The sequence below is a fragment of the Danio rerio genome, chromosome 17 (genome assembly GCF_052040795.2).
Source record: "Danio rerio strain M-AB ecotype USA chromosome 17, GRCz13ab, whole genome shotgun sequence".
Classification (NCBI taxonomy): domain Eukaryota; kingdom Metazoa; phylum Chordata; class Actinopteri; order Cypriniformes; family Danionidae; genus Danio; species Danio rerio.
Genome location: NC_141037.1, coordinates 21,646,957 through 21,671,530, shown reverse-complemented (window position 1 = coordinate 21,671,530; position 24,574 = coordinate 21,646,957). Strand labels below are relative to the sequence as shown.

At 35.3% G+C, this 24,574-nt stretch overlaps 1 protein-coding gene and 1 long non-coding RNA gene across 6 annotated transcripts in view; one reads left to right on the top strand and one right to left on the bottom strand.

Moving 5' to 3' along the window:
• The window catches only part of LOC147833062 (uncharacterized), a 173,899-nt gene that overhangs the window by 12,255 nt on the left and 137,070 nt on the right, over positions 1-24,574 (bottom strand). The window contains exon 4 of one of the 2 annotated variants that reach the window (XR_015513336.1): positions 22,809-22,886. The exons of the other annotated variant lie outside the window; for it this stretch is intronic. This is a non-coding gene — a long non-coding RNA (uncharacterized LOC147833062). Of the gene's footprint in view, positions 1-22,808; positions 22,887-24,574 lie in introns of those variants that run through there. 2 annotated transcript variants of the gene reach the window in all.
• Positions 1-24,574, top strand: part of sorcs3b (sortilin related VPS10 domain containing receptor 3b) — a 109,638-nt gene that overhangs the window by 4,817 nt on the left and 80,247 nt on the right. The gene's annotated exons all lie outside the window — the stretch shown is intronic.

The following is a 24,574-nucleotide window of genomic DNA, read 5'->3' as shown; positions in this document are numbered from 1 at the left end:
ATATTTTTGATATGTTGAATCCAAACTTGGGAAGATTGTGACAAAAGATCTGGTTCACTAAAGTACACTGCTGTGTATTTAACCTCAGAAGCAGCCTTGCACATATATTTTACCTAAGGCTGCTATCTTGTGGCTGTTGTATTTTATTTGTTGGCTAGAATTAGCCAAGAATGGCTATTTTTCATCCGTAGACCCCTTTCAGAATATTAAAAAGCCACACCTAAAATAGAAGCACAACATTGAACATTAAATACACTTTCATATATAAAATAAAGTTAAAAAAAAGTAAAAAAAAAAAAAAAAAAAAAAAAAACAAGAACAGAATGATGGCAGCAGAAGAGGACAAAAAGCCAAAGACAACAGTACAAATGTGTCAAGAATACAGTACTAATGCTGACAATGCTGATTTGCCAATAACCAATTTTTAACATGAGATAGTAGTATTCGTGTGTCAAAAAAAGCCTATCTTTGGTTGAGTTTTTATTATACAATATTTATTATGATGACTTTGAATCTTGCACCTAACAAATATCCTATTTTACAATGAAAACAACAACAAAAAAATTACTAATACTGAAACTATTTAAAAAATTAAACTAATTTTTAAATTATAAAAAAAACTAGTAAATCTACCACTAAAAACTAATTAAAACTTACTGAATTTAACTTACTGAAGACAAAAAGTTAAAATAAAACAAAAACTAAAACTAATGTAAAAATCCAAAACTATTATAACCTTGGTTCTGCTAAAGTAACAGTTCACCTCTAAATGAAAACTCTGCCATTTGATTTCACACCCTGATTTACTGTTTATTTTTAAGGTTTTTATTCCACGAACCTGAGAAGTTTTTGTCTATCCATTGAAAATCCAGGTAACTAAAAACTTATTAAAGTCTTAAAGTCATTAAAGTTGAATAAATATTTTATGATTACTTGTTTTAGGATGTCAAAAATGAGCTGAAGTATACTTCAGTGTCACAAAAATTAATCATTACAGATGAGTATCAGGAGAAAAGACTATATTTCAATATAAACATTGATTTTTAGGGTTTTGATTAAAACCCTTTAAAAGTACAGTAACTTTAATAGATATATTGAAAAAAAACTATTTTGTTAAGTAACTTGTTAAAACACTGTCAGTGAATCATTTCTTTAAGAGAGTCATACAAAACATCTAAATGACCCTGTAATTAAACAAGTGAAGTCTTCATGGTTCAGTCATTAAATCAAATGTATTCAGTAAAGTTCATTTAAAATTTTCCTATAGCATATCTTCTATTGTGCTATTTTTGCTGCACTATATTGTTCCAGCACTGATAACGCAATGTGCAAATCTGCAATGTGCAGAATCTGCAATGTTAAGTTGGGCTTAGTTGAGCAAGAGCTACAGTTCAGAACACATGCGATTTGTAGAGGTCACTGCTCTGTTTAACCATAATGGAGTAAACGTTTACTATTTTGCATGTTTTTAAGGCCAGTGATTGTGTGAGCATTTCAAGACAGTTTAAAGCATTTAGGCACAATAAATTATACTATTTGTAACTCTAATAAAGATTAATTCTATTGAATTATTCATGCAATCAAGACTATACAGTGTTATTTTACATTCAATTTTTACATTTCTGTATCTGAACACAGTTTCACTTGTCACTGCCAGTAATTTGTTTATTACATTTCATGGATGAGTCAGTCCCCTACAAAATTACCCCAATCAATCTAAAATGTTTATTTCTAAATAAAACTATTCAAGTCATTTGATGAAATTGCATTTGAATCACAATACATATATGGCTACTGAGAATGCGCGAGTGATTTAAAGAAATATCGCACGGCTCCACAGTTAACCACAGTAAAGCAGAACGTGGTCTTACACAAGAAATACTGTACATGGCCAGGAGGAGACAGTTACAGTATTTAACATAGTGAGCAAATGAACTGATATACTGGTCACACTTTACAATAAGGTTCATTAGTTAATGTAATTAATGAATTTACTAACATGAACAAACAACGAACAATACATTTACTACAGTATTTATTCATGTTAATAAACGTTAGTTAATGAAAATACAGTTGTTCATTGTTAGTTCATGTTCACTAATGTTAACAAGCATGGACTTGGATGTTAATAATGCATTAGTAAATGTTCAATTATGATTATTAAATGCTGTACAAGTGTTTTTCATGATTAGTTCATGTTAGTAAATGCATTAACTAATGAACCTTATTGTAAAGTGTTACCGATATCAGCCAGAGCACGAGAGCTAAGCAGTGTGGAAAGCGGCATTCTTTCTTGTGCTTTTTTTAATAACAATTTAATAGGCCTAAGTGATCAACTGTGTATTTTTTAGCCTATTTATTTAAGCAGCTGTGTGTGTTATCTTATGCTATATAGTTTAACTAACTGTCAGCCTATTTGAAACAAGGAGCTATCAGTTGCAAACTTGCAGCACATCAAGGTACTTTCCCGCATAAAACATACTTTTTAGTGTGAAAATGTTGCGCACTTCTTATCAAATTCATTTACCAATAAATGTGGCTTTGCTTCACATTCTAATTATCCAAAATGTCCATATGTCTGAAATATCCTCAAGCAGTAATACTGTTTTGTACTGTCGCATATGATTCCCACTTTTTTAAAGAAAAAAAACAACAACATTAATGCACATCAGTAACTCGCCAGTTACTTTTTAAATGTATGTCCATGTTAGAAAACATTGTAAATAATTGGAAATCCTTTGACCGCAATAATCAAGCCTGTGGAAACAACTGTGGTCGGAACCAAAGTTCACAGTAACTGTGTTCTCTGAACTCCTCTCAAGCGGTGGACTTCTTCATTCTGATTGCTTGCCGCCGAACCGCGTCATAGCTCATTACCATAAAGTTAACTTGATTTTAACTCTCTTCGACACCCACACTGGCGAAGACGCGCCACGCTGCTCCTCGCTGCTTATCGCCGCCGGCTTTCATTGAAAATTAATGACTTGACTTCCGGCTACTTTGACGCTCTCGCTGATTTTGGAATGTACGTTCAGGCGAGGGAATGCGGCATTTAAAAATATACATATCACAGAAAAACAAAATATCACCATGTTCGATTTTACCAACATTGTGCAGCCTAATCTTATATTATTTTAAATAAGTTTGAACAAATACCATAAGGCAACGCAGTGGCGCAGTCATTTCTGTGTGGAGTTGCATGTTCTCGTGTTTGCATGGGTTTCCTCCAGATGCTCCGGTTTCCCCCGAAAGTCCAAAAACATTTGATATAGGTGAATTGGGTATGCTAAAATTGACCATAGTGTATGTGTGTGAATGAGTGTGTATGGATGTTTCCCAGTGATGGGTTGCAGCTGGAAGGGCATCCGCTGCGTAAAACATAAGCTTGTGGTTCATTCCACTGGACTTATGGGGGAAACCAGAGCACCTGGTGGAAACCCATGCAAAAACGAGGAGAACATTCAACTCCACACAGAAATGCCAACTGACCAAGCCGAGGCTCGAACCAGAGACCTTCTTGCTGTGAGGTGACAGCGCTCCCAGATAAATAAAAAGACTAAGCCGAAAAGAAAATGAAAGAATGAAGAATTACATTGCAAGAAAAAATACCCCAGAAAAGTATGAAAAACGTTTGCACAATTAGCATAAGAATGTTCACTTTCACCATGAAGCTAACATTGGAAATGTATTGCATTTTCTTCAATTGTTTAGCAAAATTGAAAATATTGAATTTTGAATATTCGTAATTTTAAATATTAAATATGATGTTGGCGAGGCAGTGGTGCAGTAGGTAGTGCTGTCGCCTCACAGCAAGAAGGTCGCTGTGTCGCTGGTTCTAACCTCGGCTCAGATGGTGTTTCTGTGTGGAGTTTGCATGTTCTCCCTGCCTTCGCGTGGGTTTCCTCCGTGTGCTCCGGTTTCACCCACAGACCAAAGACATGCGGTATAGGTCAATTGGGTAGGCTAAATTGTCCGTAGTGTATGAGTGTGTGTGTGAATGTGTGGATGTTTCCCAGAGATAGGTTGCGGCTGGAAGGGTATCTGCTGCGTTAAAACTTGCTGGATAAGTTGGCGGTTCATTCTGCTGTGGTGACCCTGGATTAATAAAGGGACTAAGCTGACAAGAAAATGAATGAATGAATGAATATGATGTTTTTTTAGGTGGTTATTGATACATTTTGTATCAATAATACAAATGTATTGATACATTTTGCTTAACTTCACTATTGTGTAGTCTCGTGATGAGCTGGATTCAGTGAACTCTACATAGGGACCCTTCCGATTGGAACACATCTACAGTTTGCATTTTATGTTGGCACTCATTTGGCTATTTTGAACTATACGGCTTTCAAATAGAGTAACATTTGAAGCATTTTCTATATTTTGATGTTAGTGGCTTTGGCGACCAAATTGATCTGTAACGTTCAGCAGTTTTCCTGAAGTGGAGTGAGAGTGTGTGTGTATGTATGTGTGTGTAAGAGAGAGAGAGAGCTTGTGCGTTCTGCTGAAAGCATACTCTCTTAGGCCTAATGTCACTGAAAGCTGAAAGCTTTCACTTTTGATTCACGGCAATGGAGAGGCTGTTTGGCCGCTTTCTCAATTGTAAAAACAATCAATGAAAATCCATAAAGATGATGGAAATGCAAGAGAATCATTTTGCGGCCCCTGCTACGCCTGCCCTTGGGTCCTGATCCATAGTTTGCCCTCCAAAGTCCATGCTGACATTTTCTCTGAGAGGAGCCCCGCAGAGCAAGAAATCATTGTGAAGGTGGGGTTTGTGTATTTTGTTGTCTAGACAAAACAGATCTTATGCAAATTTGGCTAAGGAAGCACATCTCCAGGGGAAGTCTCACCACGGGTGTTTGATTGTGATCAAGCAGTGATTTTAGTGTTCAAAAAACTCCACCGACCTGCTGGGAGAGAATCGCAGATTATGGCTGTACAATCATAGGTTGCACTGGGTTTATTTTGTTTGCCTGTCTGTTGCGCTGGAGTCTCATGTTGATGCTCTGTTGATGCCCTACAGAAAGACGGCAGTCAACTGCGTCCAAGTCCAATAAAGTTTGGGCTCTTGCGTGCGCTCATGTGAAACTTTGCTGGAGTGTGTGTGTGTGTGTGTGTGTGCATGTGTTCATGTGGGTTCGCATGGCCTGCGGAGAGCATGAGCGATGTCCTTGAAGAGTTTGGCTGTCCGTCCAAATGTCTACACATCCTCCAACAGATTCACTCTGGAGTGACAGCCAAAGTGGTTGTGTGTGTGCAAGGCCCATGTATCTGTGTGTTCATTTGTGTGTGCTCACTTGTGTGTGCGAGGCCTGTGTGTCTATGAGTGTGTGTCCTCTCTATCTCAGGGCAGCAGAGTGGCTGTGCTTGTAGCTGTAAATACTCTGACTCTGGGACACATCAAGCCTGGTTAGTTTTAAAGGACTTTTCGATATTAGGATGGTTTGAGAGCAACCCTGTGTTTTAGTTTTACTGCAGGACTTTATTTAAAGAGTATGTATGGTCATTTTTTGTCTGTTATGAGGAGCATTACCTTAGAAAGACTGGATATATTTGAATAAAAAGGCAATATTGAGAAATAATATCACAATTTTTAATAAGTTATTTCTGTCGTAAGAGTATCGTGATCCTTCAGTACTCATTTTTAATAGGCTGATGTGTACTCAGGTAATATTTGAGTTGATGAAATTAGTTCAAAAGAACAGCGTTCATTTGAAATAGGTGTATTTGTAACATTGTAAAAGGCTTCTACTACCACATTTGATCAATTTAAAAAGCTCTTGTGAGTGTAAGTTGTAATCTTACTGAAACTTTGAATGGTATATTAATATTTCTTTTTGTTCTTTTGTTATTTTCTTTTTCTTTCATACTGTATGTTCAAAGGTGATGAAAGATGTAAGAGCTGCTACAAACTTTGCTTTAATAATAGTGTAATGAACTACCATGTAATCTTGCCTCCTTTGATATCTGCCTGTTTTTTCTGAACTAACTTCTTAAAACTTAGAGTCGTCCAGAATAAAGTATTAAGCACACAACATGTACGAGTTTTATATGATAGAACTTTAAAAGTCGTAATTTGAATCATTTTTATTAATAAGGTATTAAATCACATAATTATTACTTAGTCATGATTCCAATTAATTTAGTTTTAGTAAGTCACAATTTTGACCTTGTTCTTACTAAGGTAATAATAATGAATTCACAGGCTTTTTTGTTTGTAGTTTTTGTGCTGAAATTTTTGTGCACAGAGCTCAATCAGACAGGCCTTAGGCAGAAATCGTGTTCATGGATGTGGTACTGAATTAAAGTTTTATAAACATTGCAATGCAGTTTGATCCTCACATTATTAACATCATTTCATTTCACTCTAATTAAACAGTCAGAAGTAACTATGTTAAATGCAAATGCACTACTCATGCAGGTTAGAACTATCGCACTAAGGTCGCTGGTTCGAGTTCCTGCTGGGTCAGTTGGCATTTCTGTATAGAATTTGCATGTTTTCCCAGTGTACGTGTGGGTTTCCTTAAGGTGCTCCGGTTCCCCCACAGTCTAAAGACATGCAGTATAGGTGAATTGGGTAAAGAAAATTGGCCCTAGGTTATAAATGTGTGTTTAAATGAGAGTGTTTATAGGTGTTTCCCAGAACTGGGTTGCAGCTAGAAGAGCATATGCTGTGTAAAACATATGCTAGAATAGTTGGTGGTTCATTTCGCTGTGGCAACCCCTGATAAATAAAGGACTAAGCTGTATGAAAATGAATGTATGTGTTAGCTCAGATTGCAGATTGCAGTAAGCTAGATCAACATCAGCATATCTATCTAATAAAACCCATGCACACTAATATTAATCCTAATTTTCCACTCCATATGTCCCAAAATCTTCTTTGAATTAGCCTTATGCGTCCACTTTATAGTGACAGAATATGAAGTAAGACCATCATCCAATAGTGGTAACTAGTAATCTAAAGATTCACAGTAAGTCAGTTGAAAATCCATTGAAATACTGTATGTGACTATTCAAACCAGTAGAAATGTTGAACGAACCATGATACAATTTTTGAACAGAGGGGGCGCTGTATTTACAGTTGCAATCTCGCTTTACCTGCACATCAGCAGCGAGCAAGAGGTGGAGCCCCTGGGTAAAACGACAGTGATGAGGTGCGCCAAACAAACAAATCAGCGGCGGACATTGTAAATGTAGTTGTGGAAGAAAATATATTATATTTTGCAAAAAAGTGCAGCATTTAAGATAAAAAATTAAAGGGCTTTCAAATAATTTCAAAAATTTCCAACGTTTCAAATAATTTTGTTAAAAAATTGTAAAGTTAGTATCATGAATCGAATCGTAAGTCAGGTGAATAGTTCCATCCCTAGTGGTAACCAAATACTATGCCACTAACAGGCAACACAATGACACAGACTGTTAAAACTGCTGAATTTTGAACATTTTCAACTGGAATTATATGGGATAATGCAAGGTCACACATCATCATCGTTATGGTGTTTATTGGTTATTGGAATGAAAAGATCTGGCATATTGTGCCTCCAAAGCTGCAGCCCCTCTTTTTAGGTCAGCAAATCCAATTCATTTACCTGTATTACTCTACAGAATTAGATGAACAAGTGAATCCGTGCACTTTTGTCTCCTATAATCTGTCACCTAATGTGCAGAGCTGCTTGCATAACCTCGGGATTTATTCTCTCAAACTCCGAAATCTCATCATCGTTATTAGAATCTACCAGAGCAATGTGAATATATTTTTGTTAAACTCCATGGTTTACAGAATCATGTATTATGCCACTAACTAATCATTTTAAAATCATATGATTTATGAGACACAGACATTCTCAAACAAAAAAAAAGTATAATATCCAGCACCAATATAAGTTTAAAACTGAAATAATTTGTCATTTGCTCATCACAGAGATTTATGCACAAAGCCGAGGGGAAATGAAATAAACAGCCTTACTCTTTACACTTTCAGAGCAGAGGATTACAAATATCTGGAATTAAAAAATCCTTCTCTTGTCATTGTAAAAACAAAATGTTGATGTAAAGCTTAGCAATCTTTTAATATTACAGGATTACATGCACAAATCTAGTAGTGGTTCCTTAATGTCATACTTAAACCTAAATAATTAGACTTGTGATACTTCTGATCTTCTTTTCCAGTTATCCTGCTAAATGCACACATTTTTAAAGCTCCTTCACTCAGATATTTGCTGAAACTGACAAATCTGCTGGAGATAATACTGTAAGTTGAGTCAAGTTCAGATTTCAGACTGTCACTTTGTAAAGGACACTGCAGTTTAGCAATTTAGTCAGTAGAATAATTTTTATGTGAATGTTGATTCTGAAAGAGAGTGACCAATAGAGGATTTTACTAACACAGAGATAAAAAAAATCTTTTTTTTTTTTTTTATTTATCATTTGACAGTTTTTAAAATCCCTATACTGAACATGCTAAAAATGTCCTTGTTTTTATTTTAAAAAGCCCTTTATGCCTGTGGCAGGCCATCTGAATGCTTAGGTGCAATTTATTGGTGTAAAAATCTTCTGCCCATAATGCAGAAAGGTCATGTAAAACCCCTCTTTCAGTTTGAGTCTGCCTCTGAATTTATTTTAAAAATGCTTCATGATGGGCGTAGATCGCTGTGAGCAGAGTGAGTAGTGGGCGTGGTCGGCAGAGCAGGGGAAAAGGTGGAGAGCAAACAACTGTCAGTTGGCACACAAAATTATACTGAAAAACAATCTGACACAAAACATGAGATGACACATGATTTTATAGTTTACGAAGTTACAATGCAAAGAAATAAACAGTAAGTAATTTAAAGCACTTCTACATATACGATACGTTATTCGTAATTTCATATAATATATACACATAAATGGGGACCTCTGAAATGGAGACTAAGCCGAAGAAAAGTGAATGAACGAATGAATGAATATGCACATAACCATAATTTGTTATATTATTATAAATACAATCATGTTTATATAAACACTATAAATGAAGAGGACATCTCTCCTCCTGAATCCCTAGGTCTGAATGCAGACAAAGTGGATAAAAGTGCAGCAGGTCTCTTGCCCTATCTATTTCAACCATTAACCCTGTCGATAATCTGGAGGATTTTAAACATAGGCAAACACAGCAGTGTGGATATTGGCGATATGTCTGAATGGTAACAAACTCAACTGATAAAAGACAAAGTCTGCCATTCTCCAACTCTTAAATAGCTCTCCCGACAAAAATGCTTGCTACAAACCAACAACTTTGCTGTATAGGCTCTGACAGCATCATGGGGAAAAACATACAACAAACCCTGTGGATCATGCAAACATACACATATGACCCTTCACAAACACCTAAATACTGCGTGCTGTGCTCAGCCGCGGTCTTACAGCTTGGCAGGTCTGTCTTCGAAAAAAAGCCTGTGCTGTCTTGAAAAATTAAGAAGCAGGGTCTTCTTATAGGACAAGAAAACTCTAATAATAATCAGAAATCGACACTCTGTCATCTCTGGACAGGCAGATTAGCGCTATGTCACTGATTTTGATCCTACCACAAAAATGATTTTTAAACCAGAAGATGAAATTAGCTGACAAAAGCTCAAAATTATCGAGAGGGTGCTCGCTGCAGAGCCATTTGTGGAGAGGTGAGCTCCAGAGAGGGGGAGCATGAGCTGTCGCTCCTCCTCCTGTAAGCTGTTTTAATGCGTACACCAACCCCACCCCTAACCCTACCCCCAGTGACATCACTCGTAGAAGAAGTGCAAAAAAGGTGGAGCTCAAGCTTAAGCTCCCCCTCTCTGGAGCTCACCTCTCCTCAAATGGCTCTGCAGCGAGCACCACTTGAAATTATCCAAGTTTATCTACAATTAAAGCTAACAAGTGCTAACGTTCACAGCAAAATCCTCGGAGTAAAATTTACTCAGTTCAGAGAATATTTGGCCCCTCTCTAAATTGAGTAAAATGTACTCAACAGCAGAGTTAAAGTTAATGAGACATTGAAGGGGTTAATTAAGTGATAATTGAGCACTGATGTCGAACAACTGCTGTTAATAAGCAGAAACAGAAGTGAAGCAGCAGCAGCTTTGCTCATTGCTTACCTGTTTGACTTTATTTCTGTCAGATGTTCACAAAAGTCCATATGAGATGTTTTGGTTATTTACATTTTACAAAAAACAACTAAATATTTTTCCCTGTCACCATCAAGGTGAAAAGTTTGCCCTTTACTTGGGCTCTTGACTCGAATTCTATTGTTGATTTTTCTTTGCTTTTTATGACATGTATAATAGAGAGTAAATATGATCTGGTTGGCTGATTCTGTTTTGATTCCTACTCTTATAAGGAATGTAAGAGATTATATTTGACTGTGGAAATTATATTTAAATGATGGTTTATCATTTTAGAAACAAAATTCAGTGTTTTTCAAGAGAATGGACCTCAGCGGTTGTTTTTATAAATTTTTAAAACACATTGAGCATCACTTTAGAGACACAGACATCAATAATCAGCATGTCTATCTCAACAGTGGTAAGAGATTTTTATTTTTTTATTTTTTAGCTGCAGTGTATGGTAAAAAATCATACAATATTCATCCATAGTTCCCAGCAGTTAGAAAAAAAAAAAACTTGTTTTGTATTCTGATAACAGTATTGCTGAGTTCCATTTTCTTGATACAGGGCTATTTTTGGGGTAAAACATCATTTAAACTTAATAGGTCAAAATCAGTTTTACTCATTTGACCAGAATCAGTTAACCAGAGCACAATTGCATTCTTTATACAATATTTGCCACAATACACTATTTGGCAAACAAGAGAAACATCATTAGAAATTGAGTCAAAGTAAAAGCAAGTAAAGCAACTACTGTTCTCCTCAATGGTGACAGCTTAAAACACAAAAAGTGGTTCTTAATATTATCACTATATGGAATTTGCGAGCTTGACAGAAATAAAGCCAAACAGGTTGTTAATAAGTAAAGCTGCTGTTTGTGGAGATACTTAATGATCCTGTGCTGAGATTTTGAGAGATTTGACGTGTTTTATTTCACTTTATTTCATCTATGGCTGTGATCGATGTCAGTTGTAATTTTGTGTTTCCCTTCTCTGTTTCTGCTTATTAACAGCAGTTGTTCGTTCAATCAGAACAGAATCAGAGCTCAATTATCACTTAATTAACCCCTTCATTGTCTCATTAACTTTAACTCTGCTGTTGAGTAAATTTTACTCAATTTAGAGAGGGACCAAATAAACTCTGAACAGAGTAAATTTTACTCTGAGGATTTAGCTGTGTTGTCTTAACTGATGCTCAACACACACAAATCTAAAAAAATCTAAAAAAAAAAAAAATTTAAAAAAGTACTTAAAGTTTTCTTGAACCATTAACTGACAAATAACAACTTTTAATCTCTGTCAACATATAAGCAACTCACTGGAGATATAAATCATGTAGATGCTTAATTAAATAACATTTCTGTATTAATAATTACGCAATACTAATGATATTACACTATAAAGTTTGATGGAAATTTATGTTCTACATGTAATATTTATGATTAATTTTCCCCGAGATGAAGTTGTATGTGCTGATGGTGCACATTTCCATATACTCATATTTTTGTTGGCATGCTCTGAGTTTTAATTTAGAGCACTTGGTAATTACATAATATCCTTTCAAACTGTGAAAAATAAGAATATATACTACATCGTATGAATGAAGATGCATTTTCATTAATATGAGTGGGTAATTCTGACTATGTCCAAAACTGTTTGAAAATACATTATGTAGTGTTGTTTTTATAGTTTAAAAGTTCAGACTTTTACTAAAAATATGGGTTTGTATGTGTTCATATATGTGACATTTATTTATTTATAGTAATCGCAGATTTTACAGTAGGCTATTTCACACTATCATTGATCTGCAGTTATAATCAAATCATGTTCACAGAAAAGTCAGTAATGGTCATTTATGCTCAAGTATGTGTTTAAAGCAGTGGGGGCAAACTTGGTCCTGGAGGGCCGGTGTCTAATCAAACACACCTGAACATGCCATTTAGAGTCTTCAAGATCACTATATCCATAAGCAGGTGCGTTTGATTAGAGTTGGAGCTAAACTGTGCAGGAGTTTGCCCACTCCTGGTATAAAACATCTGTTTTGTGAGAAGTGCTTCTTATATGATATGTGAACGACCCGTACAGGTACATTTCCTCGAATGACGTCATCTGAGAATAACGTCGTCTTTCTGACGTCGTTTCTGTCGTACACCACACCCACCAAAAGGGTACCATTAGTACCCTTTTGGCAGTGGAAATGCAAGCCTGATAAAGGTGGCCCATACCGTACTGTGCTGTACCACTCAGTGGAAACAGACCAAAAATCCACTACAGAATGTTACGTTTTCACATCGCTACACAAATACACCTTTTACAGTGTAATACTCACTACTCATTAGTACTTATACTCATATTTTAAGTAATATTTACAACATACACCTTTATTGTACTTGTACAACATTTTTGGGAAAGGAAGGGTGCTTTTTCGGCTTTTTATGATTTACCATTTGTACTCTTTCCACCACTGGCCGTAGGTCACGCCGATTACTCGATGCAGTATAAACCAGCCCTGGGCCACAGGAAAATTAATTAATTTTAATACAAAATTGTGACATTTGATGTATTAAAATGCTGCAATTTCTTTTAAAATATAACTTACATGTTATTTATGTCAAAGACACCTTTAAAATGATATTAATGAAAACCTCGAGGCAATAAAACCATGATCTTTACTGGGGACAGAAAAGGCACCAAAATCCCAATGATGACACAAATAATGCCACAATGTAAATGATGTGCTGTGTTTTGAGCCACTGTATATGTCTCAATAATGAAACGCTCTCAATAATAATAAGATCCGTGAGTGCAGCCGTGTACCCTTCACATTCAAATGTATGCAGACCAGTGACCTGTTTTTCCTTCCAGTGGGATTCGCGGTGACGGATTTATTCATTATGAGCTGCTATCCATGTGTTGTCACAGTACTGAATATTAATGAGCATGCAGATTAATTGTGGTTATTGTACACTTTCCAGGGATGTAGAGAGCAAGTGTCAGAAGTGACCCAGAGATGAGAGATGAGAGCATTTGTCATTGGTCTTTAGAGAGAGAGAGAGCGCGCGTGTATGTGTGTGAATGTCTTTGAGACCTGTGTGTGTCCGTGTGTGTCTCTAATTATTGGTCTGTAGAGAGTCAGCTTGTCTCTCTGTCTTTTTAATTAAAGGCAGAAGCAGCGGAGGTCGAGTGGGTATCCAGACTCTAGAGAACGGCGGTGAAAGACATAGAGAGCAGCAAAGCCGGGGAACAAGAAACAAAGGAAGTGAGATCAAACTAAAAAACCATAACATAGAGGTCACGGAAAATTTATAGAGCAAGCTATTATAGCACAGTTCTGCCGCCAAAAGGAAGTGACATCACAGAAAGCGTGTTTAGAGGGAGCAGGGATGCATGCGTATAAGTCAGAGATAAAACCCCTGAGTGCCTTTAACGCTAATGATGCAACCTTTTTTGTTTAAGCCCGAGTCTCTTTATTTTGACTTTGATGCCTCTGTTCAATCTATTTTTACCTCAATAGCAAAACTTTTGCTCATCATTCTAGCCCTTTAACCCATGTGACAGCTTGTGCTAATGTTCAGTGGCAAGTCGGAAAAATAAATCTCCTCTAAAAGGCTCCGTCCTTTTAAAAGTGACTAACACCTCTGTTTAACATTGTGTGGAAAGGGCCTATGAATATTTACAGCTTTGCACAGGCTTATAATCTCACAGTGGGTTTTCAAGGAGCTAAAGAGCTCATTGTTCATCTGATACTTGTAACAACTATATTTTTTATCAGGCATCTGAGGAACAAAGCGCTATTCCTTTTTCTTCATACTTGTTTTTGCTGGATCTTTACACAGTATGTGCTTCTATTATCAGCTTCTCCTTAATGGGCATTAAGAATAAAACATTTTTCTTTCTCTACTTATTATTGTGGTTTCAAACTAAATTACAGACAATTTTGCAGTCTGTTACACTAGTTAACACAGCCATTAGGGGGTATCATTTCCCTTGAATTTCCCTAATTTAGTTGATCAGAAAAAAAACATAAGTCTACAATTATTCATTTATTCATTTTCGTTTCGGCTTAGTCCCTTTATTTATCAAGAGTTGCCACAGCGGAATGAACCGCCAACTTATCCAGCATATGTTTTACACAGTGTATGCTCTTCCGGCTACAATCCATCACTGGGAAACACCCATACACTCTCATTCACACATTTAAACTATGGACAATTTAGCTTACCCAATCTATAGCGTATATCTTTGGACTGTGGGGGAAACTGGAGCACCTGGAGGAAACCCACACAAACACGGGAAGAACATGCAAACTCCAATTACAAGTAGTTTAAAATAAAAAAACGATAGCTTAACTGAGATGTAGCCAGTAAAAATTGGTTTCTATTATACTGTATTCACAGAGTAAACATTAGTATATAATATAAATTAGATTAAAACTTGCATTCAGTTTGCATACGTATTATTAATACATAGTTCTGGCAAGGAACTCTAATAACTGCTTATTTATTCATTCATTTTCCTTCGGCTTAGTCCCTTTTTTCATCAGGGGTTACCACAGCATAACTATTCTAGCATATGTTTTACACAGTGGATGCCCTTCCAGCTGCAATCCAGTCCTGGGAAAACCCATACACACTACTATAGCCTACTCATACTACTATTTGCAATATATACAGTTTTTTACACTATATACTGTACTGCATCTGCAACAACTCCTTGCCAAGTGCCCTTAAGTGTAATTGTAATGTTTAGATTTTTTTATTTTTACTTATATTTTATATTATATTATATGTGTTATTGTATTTATTCTACATTTTGTATTAATATTATATGTTAGGCAGGTCTAAGAGTAACACAATTTCGATTCTCTGTATGTCCTGTACATGTGGTATTGTAAAATGGTATTTGTGTTTGTGACTGTGATTTCAGTACAAGTCAGATTGTTACGCCTTTAAGCAAAGCCTATCAGATTAAAAGGGGAACAAGGACTTTATCTTTACTTTTAACAAGATGCAACTAATGTTGCAATGGAGAAATATACAATAAATATATCTAAGAAGGATTGCTTACCACAGCAGATGCTCATTCATTCATTTTCCTTTGGCTTAGTCCCTTTATTTATCAGGGGTTGCCATATCCAGCATGCCCTTTCAGCTTCAAGTACTGGGAAAAACCCCAAACACTCTCGCATTCCACAGCAGATGTTTTAAAAATACTTTTTTTACTGTGAAAACCATGAGGAGACCAGCCCAATCTCACAAGAAAGCATAACTATTTGACATATTATCAAAAAAAGTGGCTAATTTACACATATCAAAGCATATCGTCACCTTGGCATTATAAGGTTTTATCTGCGTTCTGAATGATTTTGAGATATTGAGCTTCAAAGTTTTTGCATTCCATAGCAAACAGTATGTCTGTAACATTTGTTTTTAAAGAAAAAAGTCTTAAAATGTAAACAACTTATGAAAAAAAAATCCCATAATGTAAATAAGTTGTCATTTAATAAGAATATGTAAATAACTAAATTTTGACAAAAATGTCAGATAGAACCTTAGAATTCTAAGGTGACGATATTTTAAATTCAAATTTTAAAAGGAGGCCTAAATTTAATGGGGATAAGCAAGTTGTACTAAATTGTCATCAATCATACAAATTTATGCAAATTACTAAATAACTAAATTAAAAAGTTACAAATTGTTGTAAGATTGTGTTGAATGAGATGTTTCTTTTTATGTATGCAATACAATAAACTCCACATTTCTGGGTTACTAGTTCTAAAGGGATGATTTCGAATTAGCAATGAAGGCTTTTGCTCAGCTGTTAAAACTATTTTTGATTTAAGTCCTTGGTGTATGTATAGAGGGGTTTTTAAAAACAACCAGTGGTTGTTTCATGTTATTTACACACTTTTTCCAACAAAACAATATTATACTGTATCAATCCATCAGGTTTGAAGGCAGCACCACCTACACTACATGTGAGACAGTAGAGCACTGGATTTATTTGGGTGAAGAGTTTAGATTTGTATCTCCATTCTTCAGTGGTTTTATTGTCTTTGAGGTGGCCTGGACTCAGAGGACTGACAGTCCTATTCTTATGAGCAAAGAAACACTGAAAGGACATTGATTTTGTGAAGGTGAAAAGGCTTCTTTCTTTTAAGTCAGATTCTATTTACTGCTTTTTTGACATACGGATACACACACATGCATCACATGTACACCCGTGGTCCCTGAAGGCATTAGTCTAAGCTTGTTTACTTACTGCTGAGTAGAATCTTAGAAAATGCTTGACACACACAAAAAAACTCAGCAGGACTGAAAAGGAGAGGTTTTAGGAAAACAAAAGCATACTTAAAGTCATAATAACACGTCAATGCAAAGTACTAAAGGGTTTTAAATCAGAAATATGAATTATCAAAAATGTTAGAGCAGTTACATATGTAATATTTCAAAACAATATGATGAAACGTACACATTTAATTGTATATAATGTTCCTAATTAAATTGCAAAGCTACATAACTTTTGAATTTGAGCTCCATTGGTGCATTTGAATAAAATGAAACACTAAATAAATGTCTTTCTTAATTCTTGTCAGTAACGTGTTTTTAAACCGAGAGATTTTTAATAGCTGTAATATTTTGGGAGGCATTAGTCAACACCTTTTCACTACTATATCATGTATGTTCAGCTAAATTGTACATAATTATGAAAACCTCCATCTGTTAGTGTAAAAAATATCCATAGCCAAACATTTTTAAAAACATGGAACTGCTTGAACTGCTTTTTTTCCATTTTATAATCTCAGAGGCCTATAATTTCAGCAAAATTTGTACATCCAGAACATCATTATTTAGATGCGATGTTCTTTTCCCATCAAATTTGTCCTTTGAAACACTTTTGATAGGCATGCTTCTTTCAGTTTCAATCAGGTTAATGCCACTGCTGTAATTGGGCAGCAGTTTTGGATATTAAAATAATATATAAAAACAACATTTTCATGTACTCTGAAAAGAGAATAAATTTTGGCTTAAACCTTATTGAGGTCATTTTAAACAGAATGTACCAGACTAAGCAATCAACAAATAATGAAATGAGTCATTTTGGAAAAGCTGGTTTTAGCATAATAAGCAGGTTTTGAATTCTGGAACATAAAATGTGTTTTTATGCTCACAATGGCCACAAAAGGTCAGGGAAATTGTGATTTCTTAATTCATGACCTCTTTGGGACTTTAGCTATAGCCTATTTATGGATGTTTTTTTTAAGAGCAATAAAATGAAGGCATACAGTGCATCCGGAAAGTATAAGGCTTTACTTTTTTCACATATATATATATATATATATATATATATATATATATATATATATATATATATATATATATATATATATATATATATATATATATATATTTTATGTTACAGTCTTATTCCAAAATTAATTAAACTCATTTATTTCCTCAAAATTCTACACACAATACCCCATAATGACAATACGAAAAAGGATTTTTTGATATTTTTGCAAATTTATTAAAAATAAAAAAGCTGAAAAATCACATGTACAAAGGTATTCACAGCCTTTGCTCAATACTTTGTTGATGCACCTTTGGCAGCAATTACAGCCTCAAGTCTTTTTGAATATGATGCCACAAGCTTGGCACACCAATCTTTGGGAATTTTTGCCCATTCCTCTATGCAGTACCTCTAAAGCTCTATCAGGTTGGATGGGAAGCGACAGTGTACAGCCATTTTCAGATCAAATAGTTCAATAGGATTCAGATCAGGGCTCTTCCTGGGCCACAAAAGGACATTCTCTAAGTTGTTGTGAAGCCACTCCATTGATATTTTGGCGGTGTGCTTTGGGTCATTGTCTTGCTGGAAGATGAACCGTAGCCCAAGTCTGAGATCAAGAGCTCGGAAGCAGGTTTTCATCCAGGATGTCTCTGTACATTGCTGCATTCATCTTCTCCTCTATCCTGACTAGTCTTCCAGTTCCTAGTGCTGAAAAACATCCCCACAGCATGATGCTGCCACCACCATGCTTCACTGTAGGGATGGTATTAGCCTGGTGATGAGCAGTGCCTGGTTTTCTCCAAACGTAATGTCTGGCATTCACTCCAAAGAGTTCAATTTTAGTCTCATCAGACCAGAGAATTTTTTCTCCGTCTGGCCACTCTACCATACAGGCCTGATTGGTGGATTGCTGCACAGATGGTTGTCCTACTGTAAGGTTCTCCTCTCTCTACAGAAGAACGCTGGAGCTTAGACAGAGTGACCAACCGGTTATTGATCATCTCCCTGACTAAGACCCTTCTCCCCTGATTACCCAGTTTAGATGGATGGCCAGCTATAGGAAGAGTCTCGGTGGTTCCAAACATCTTCCACTTATGTATGATGGAGGCCACTGTGCTCATTGGAACTTTCAGAGCAGCAGAATTTTTTCTGTAACCTTCCCCAGCCTTGTGCCTCGAGACAATCCTTTTTCGGAAGTCTTCAGACAATCCTTTGCCTTTGGTTTGTGCTTTGACATGCACTGCCAACCCTGGGACCGTATATAGACAGGTGTATGCCTTTTCAAATCATGTTAAATCAACTGAATTTATCACAGGCGAAATCCAATTAAGCTGCTGAAACATCTCATGCATGATCAGTGGAAACAGAATGTACCTGAGCTCAATTAAGAACTTCACGGCAAAGACTGTATACTTATGTACATGTGATTTTTCAGCTTTTTTATTTGTAATAAATTTGCAACAATTTCAACAAATCTTTTTTTACATTATCATTATAGGGTATTGTGTGTAAAATTTTGTGAAAATAAAATGAACTTAATCAATTTTGGAATAAGGGTGTAACAAAAAATGTGCTATGAACACTTTCCAGATACACTGTACATGAAGGCATTCGGGGCCTTTCTTTCAGAAGAGTTGCCCTCGCAGATTTAGCAAAACAAGTACCCATAACACTAAGTGACTTGTTTATGGTTTTTATATATATATATATATATATATATATATATATATATATATATATATATATATATATATATATATATATATATATATACTGTATGTATATGTATATGTTGGGAGAATCTCATGTGTCAATGCTCTGTGAGAAACTGCAGGAAGGAACATAACTAAAGATTCAAGAAGTTTTGCCACCAGAACTTTGGAATTCTTGGCCAGTTTTCTAAGCAGTAGAAAATCTAGAGGAAGACTCAAAATAAACAAAACAAACAGCAAAACATGGAAACGCACAAGAATACAATATGAAACCATATAGCAAAAAAAAAAAGAAAGAACGTGTAATGCCTTAAGTTTGATAACACACACATATTTCAATGTGTGTGTTTATGTGTATGCTTACATGAAGGTTTCTTTTTATATCATGCAGTAAAATAAACCTCCCAGCTGTTGGTAGCGTTATGAAGGCTGCTGCTCTCAGCAGAAACTTTATGCACAGCATGTGTATGTGTGTTGGGTATGAATGCCTGCGCGTATGTGCACCTGCTTTTGCGCTCTAACTGAGGATGATCTCAGAGTGATGTCGATGAAGGTCATTTATATTCATACATGTATATTCATATGCAGATGTGCACTTGAGGATGATGTTTAAGGAGCTGGATAATGTACAGAGCTTTTATTATGACCCTGTGTGGCCTCCAGGCCTTCTGTTAAATAAACACAGAATAAGTGTGTGAAAATGATTGAAATTTCCAGCAAGGCAGAATCGAGCAATGCAATGATTTGTGGATTTTCCTAAGGCAAAGCAGTGAGCATTAATAAAACATAAATATGAATAAGTATTTTCCTTTTCTAGGTGTGTGTGTGTGTGTGTGTGTGTGTGTGTTTGAGCGCACATCTTTTCTTATTTGACTGATGAAAAAAAAACGTATCTTGCCCCAAAGCACAAACTCATTCTTGAATTCATCTATTGTGTGCATTATCCCTATAAACTCTATTTCATGCTATGAGTGTCTGCATTTCAGATCAGCCGCAAAGAGTAAACACACCCCATCTTTCATTTACCTTCACAGTTTATCATTAGAGTGTGAGCGATACAATACCCCACAGCCCCAAATCAACCACCGGATGGACACAAACATGGACATTCAGAAGTACAAATGTAGCTGAGATTTGATTGTGATATTAAATAGTTAAAGTCAGAATTATTAGCCCTCCTGAATTTTTAGCCCCCTGTACCTTTTTTTTCAATCCAATTTCTGTTTAAGGGAAATAATATTTTTTCAGCACATTTTAAGTTTATTTATAAACTAATTTCGAGAAGATCACATGCTTATGATTGATCATCACAGTCATCTTCATCTTGAAGAAACCCCTCCATCATCCCCTATTCCTCCCCCTTTTTTCCTAGATTTGGCAGCATGGTGGTCTACTGGTTAGCACTGTTGCCACACAGCAGGAATGTCACTAGTTTCAGTCCTTGCTGGGTCAGTTGCCGTTTCTGTGTGGAGTTTGCATGTTCTCCCCATGTTTGCTTGGGTTTCCCCCAGGTTCCCTGGTTTCCTCCTAACATCCGAAGACTTGTGTCATAAGTAGGGCCAAACTGAATCTGCAGGCATTTTTTGAAATAAATATTGAAATAAACACTGCGATCAGTAAATATCAGCATGTAGGAGTTTTCGCCATATTTTCCTACAAGATCTACACACAAGGCTGTTAGTAAAGGACCGCACACACGAACACACACACACTTCGCGAAACGCATACATTTTTTTTTCCATTTGGCGTACATTATTAAATTCCATAACACCCTCACCAGTCCTTACTCCTTATTTGCGTCTAATACCCCAGTTTCTCACGGCGGCATGAATGAAATGTTCATCAATAAATTGAAACTGCCGAACTGCAGATAAAGTCAGGCATCCTGCTGATTTGATTCAGAAGGGCACTTTTTTGTCAGACGGCTCATCGGTCAAGTATACATCCGCGCTAAAATATCAAGGTGAAAGTCATAATAGCTTGCATAGAATAGACCTAGCTCCCAACCCAACTTTGAGAATAGATTAAAGGCGATGTTTTTTTTATTGTGCGATAAGAGTCTCACGTTAATGCAAATAACAGCCCACCACTATATATATATATGTATATATATCCATATTAAATTACCAGAAAATGATTAAAATTTGTATAAATTGTTAAAATATTGGTGTTTCTGATGCAGCAAGTCTAAAGACTGTGGAATACACCATGATTTTATATAAAATTCACTTTAATGTAAGATATGACTAAAAAGTGGTCATTAACAAACATTTTCTCAATTCAGATGAGTAGCCATTACGTCATGACTTACCAAAGTGGATATAATGTTTTACTAAATATTATTTCACAATGCTAGTATTCAGCATAAATGCAATTTAAAGCATTAACTAGGTTAATTAGGCAAGTTAGGGTAATTAGGCAAATCATTGCATAATGAAGGTTTGTTCTGTAGACATAAATAAAAAAATATATAGCTTAAGCGGGTTAATAATATTGACCTTAAAATGTTTTTAATGCTTTTATCATAGCCAAAATAAAAAAATTAAAATAAATAAGCCTTTCTCCACAAGAAAAAAAATTTAAGGAAATACTGTAAAAAATTCCTTGTTCTGTTAAACATCATTTAGGAAATATTTAAAAAAGAAAGAAAAAATTCAAAGGAGGGATAATGATTTTGACTTCAACTGTATATTCAGCCCTTCAATTCAGCACCCTGAGGTTTTTACCCCATCATATTTAAATATGTGAAGCGTACAGTAACACAGTTGTCTTTTATTAAAATAAATCACTTTAAAAAAATCAATTCTACTTCTTCGTCCCATCCCCTCCCTCCTTTTTAAAAACATATTTTAATGCCTTGAGGTTTATTGATTCATACGGCAGCATCTAAACCTGATACTCGGAGAGCTCTAGAAGACAGATTGAGGAGGAAACACTATAAAAGGCAATGAAAAGAGAGAGGAAAATGAAAAAGTGAGGAATGTCGGATTGATATTCCACACACTCCAAGCACGCATCGAAACTGATTGTTTCAATTCCACTAGAGTTAAACTGATATATTATGCCCAGTCTGTTCATGATCACTGGATTTATGAGAGAATAAAGATTCCTCCGTCCTTTGTATTTTATTCAAATTGCTAGCATAAATTTGAGTTTGGGGCTAACTCAGGGGCTGTATTACAGTACACAGAAACAAATTAGTGCCAGAAATACTGAGATATGAGCTGCGAAGTCCACCGGAGAGAAACAAAAGTCTCAATGTGCTGCATGGCTCCTCAGAGAGCAGAATCGCAATGAATGCTTTGGAAATTCAGTGTTGTGTAGAACATTCAGTGCTTTACTTTGCCAGCATTTTTTTTTCCTCTTTGCTGTTGCCATTGGAAGAATGAGCAGGTAGTTCCATTTCATTTCACCATTTTAATTGAATTCATCTGAGTGTTTGAAAACAACGTCTCTGACCGAAAACCGACAACAGAACATATAGACTTTTTAATCACCTACCCGTGTTAATGTGATTTGGTTGTTTAGGGGTTCGGAAACGGTTTTAATTATGGGCTTCATCATTTGCAGTGAAATTAGCACTTAAAATGGCTCTTCTTGTTTACTTGATTGTTTACGCATGTGCTCCCGGATTGCAACTGTTTTCTTTCAGGTATACGCGTGTGGTACTGCTGGGTTATTTTTACCTCAAACATCCTGCTGCATGGTGAATCATAAGTCCCTAGTCTGTTTTACTCTCTCAAGGGTTGATTGGTACACCAGCTCTAAAAAATAAAATAAAAAAGCAATTTAGCTAAATGTTGTTACCTTCTTAATCCATAATGGTTAGCACAGTTAAAGACTGCGCAATATTGGAAAAAAATGACTTTGCAATATTTTATTTTTCTGCAATATTAAGTATAATTTTAACAGAAGAAATTAATAGCTCTATTTGAATGGAATTAATAAATTTAGAAAAACTTTGGATGATAATAGGATGATTTTATAGTGGAGCGTGTCGGCATTAAACCAAATCACAGGCAATGATAAATATTAAAGCAAGTTATGAATGAATTAAATGCGTTAAAGTTTGTCTGGGAGACTAAACAGTATTCAGGTACACAAATTAAGTAATTAAATGTAAAGTAAATAACACTGTAATCTTAATGGGCTGTATAGTGTTTTTCAGCAAATAATGAACTTCCACTGAAAGGTTTATGTGACTATTTTTAATTTCATAAGGTTCCTTTTACAACACTGATGTTGAAATGATATTCAAATACAACCAGTCAAACAGATGTAAGCATCCATTTGGTTTTAAAAGCATAAAAAACGACGAAAGACCATTTAAATGCAAACGTCATCATTAGCTGCAGGCCAGCGCAGAAATTTTATTGAAAATACTGGGGTAAAATTAATTTCTAGATTTTAAAGACATGGCATGGAAAAATATAATCTAATGCAGCGCTTCTTGTTTGGTCTGATACCCACTTTATATCGTATAACAGCCAGGCAGTGAAGATCGCTGTTTTTTAAAGAAATCACATCTTAAACATGCCGATTTTGTATTGGATGACTATTAACCGGAAGCCTTGAGGCAGGCTGACTGAAATTAAAAGTCCATGTGCATATACCTCATTGAATATATACTTTACATAAATGCAATTAATGTTTCTTGAAGTTACTTAAATTCTCATTTCCCTGTGCCTGAATGTGTATACGGTCTGTGTATATGGTAACTTTATAATTAAACTTTGCAATTACTCAACTCCTACTTAACTATAATCCTGATGCGACATTGCAGATCCTGAAATGTGCCTGTTGGGAATGTGCACATTGCAATATCGATGCTGAAACAATATGTTGTGCAACCCTAGCGCAGTTTAACAATTTTTGACTTGAAGAACAATCGTGAACATGCCGATAAGAGAGAATTATTAAATATTTTGTTCTTTAATGTGTCCATCTTTATTTTTTGATATGATTGCTGATTAATTTTAAACTTTAAATATCTATAAATGATTAGCAGAAGTCTTTTGCACTCTTTTTTATGGTGGAACTGAATTGTCATCAAAACTCAATTATAAAATGTCACATTTTGAATGTTCAATAATAAAACAATTTTCTAAGTTAAAAAATAATGACTTACTCAAGAAACCTAATAAAATCGGTTGTAAATAAGTTGAATTATTTACTTACTACAGTTTTTAAAACATTGTGTATTTTGAGACTAAAATGCTTGATTTTTATTTTACCTGTTATATGCATTAGAGAAACCAAATCCAACACTTATAAAAAAATGTTTTTCACTTCTTTTAATATAATAACTTTTTTAGTTAAGTAGTTGTTAATGAAAATTTAAGAAATGAAGAGATTCACTATAAACAGTGTTGGGTAAGTTACTTTAAAAAAAAAGCAATAAGTTACAAATTACTGACTACTACTGGAAAATTGTAATCTGATTAGATTACTA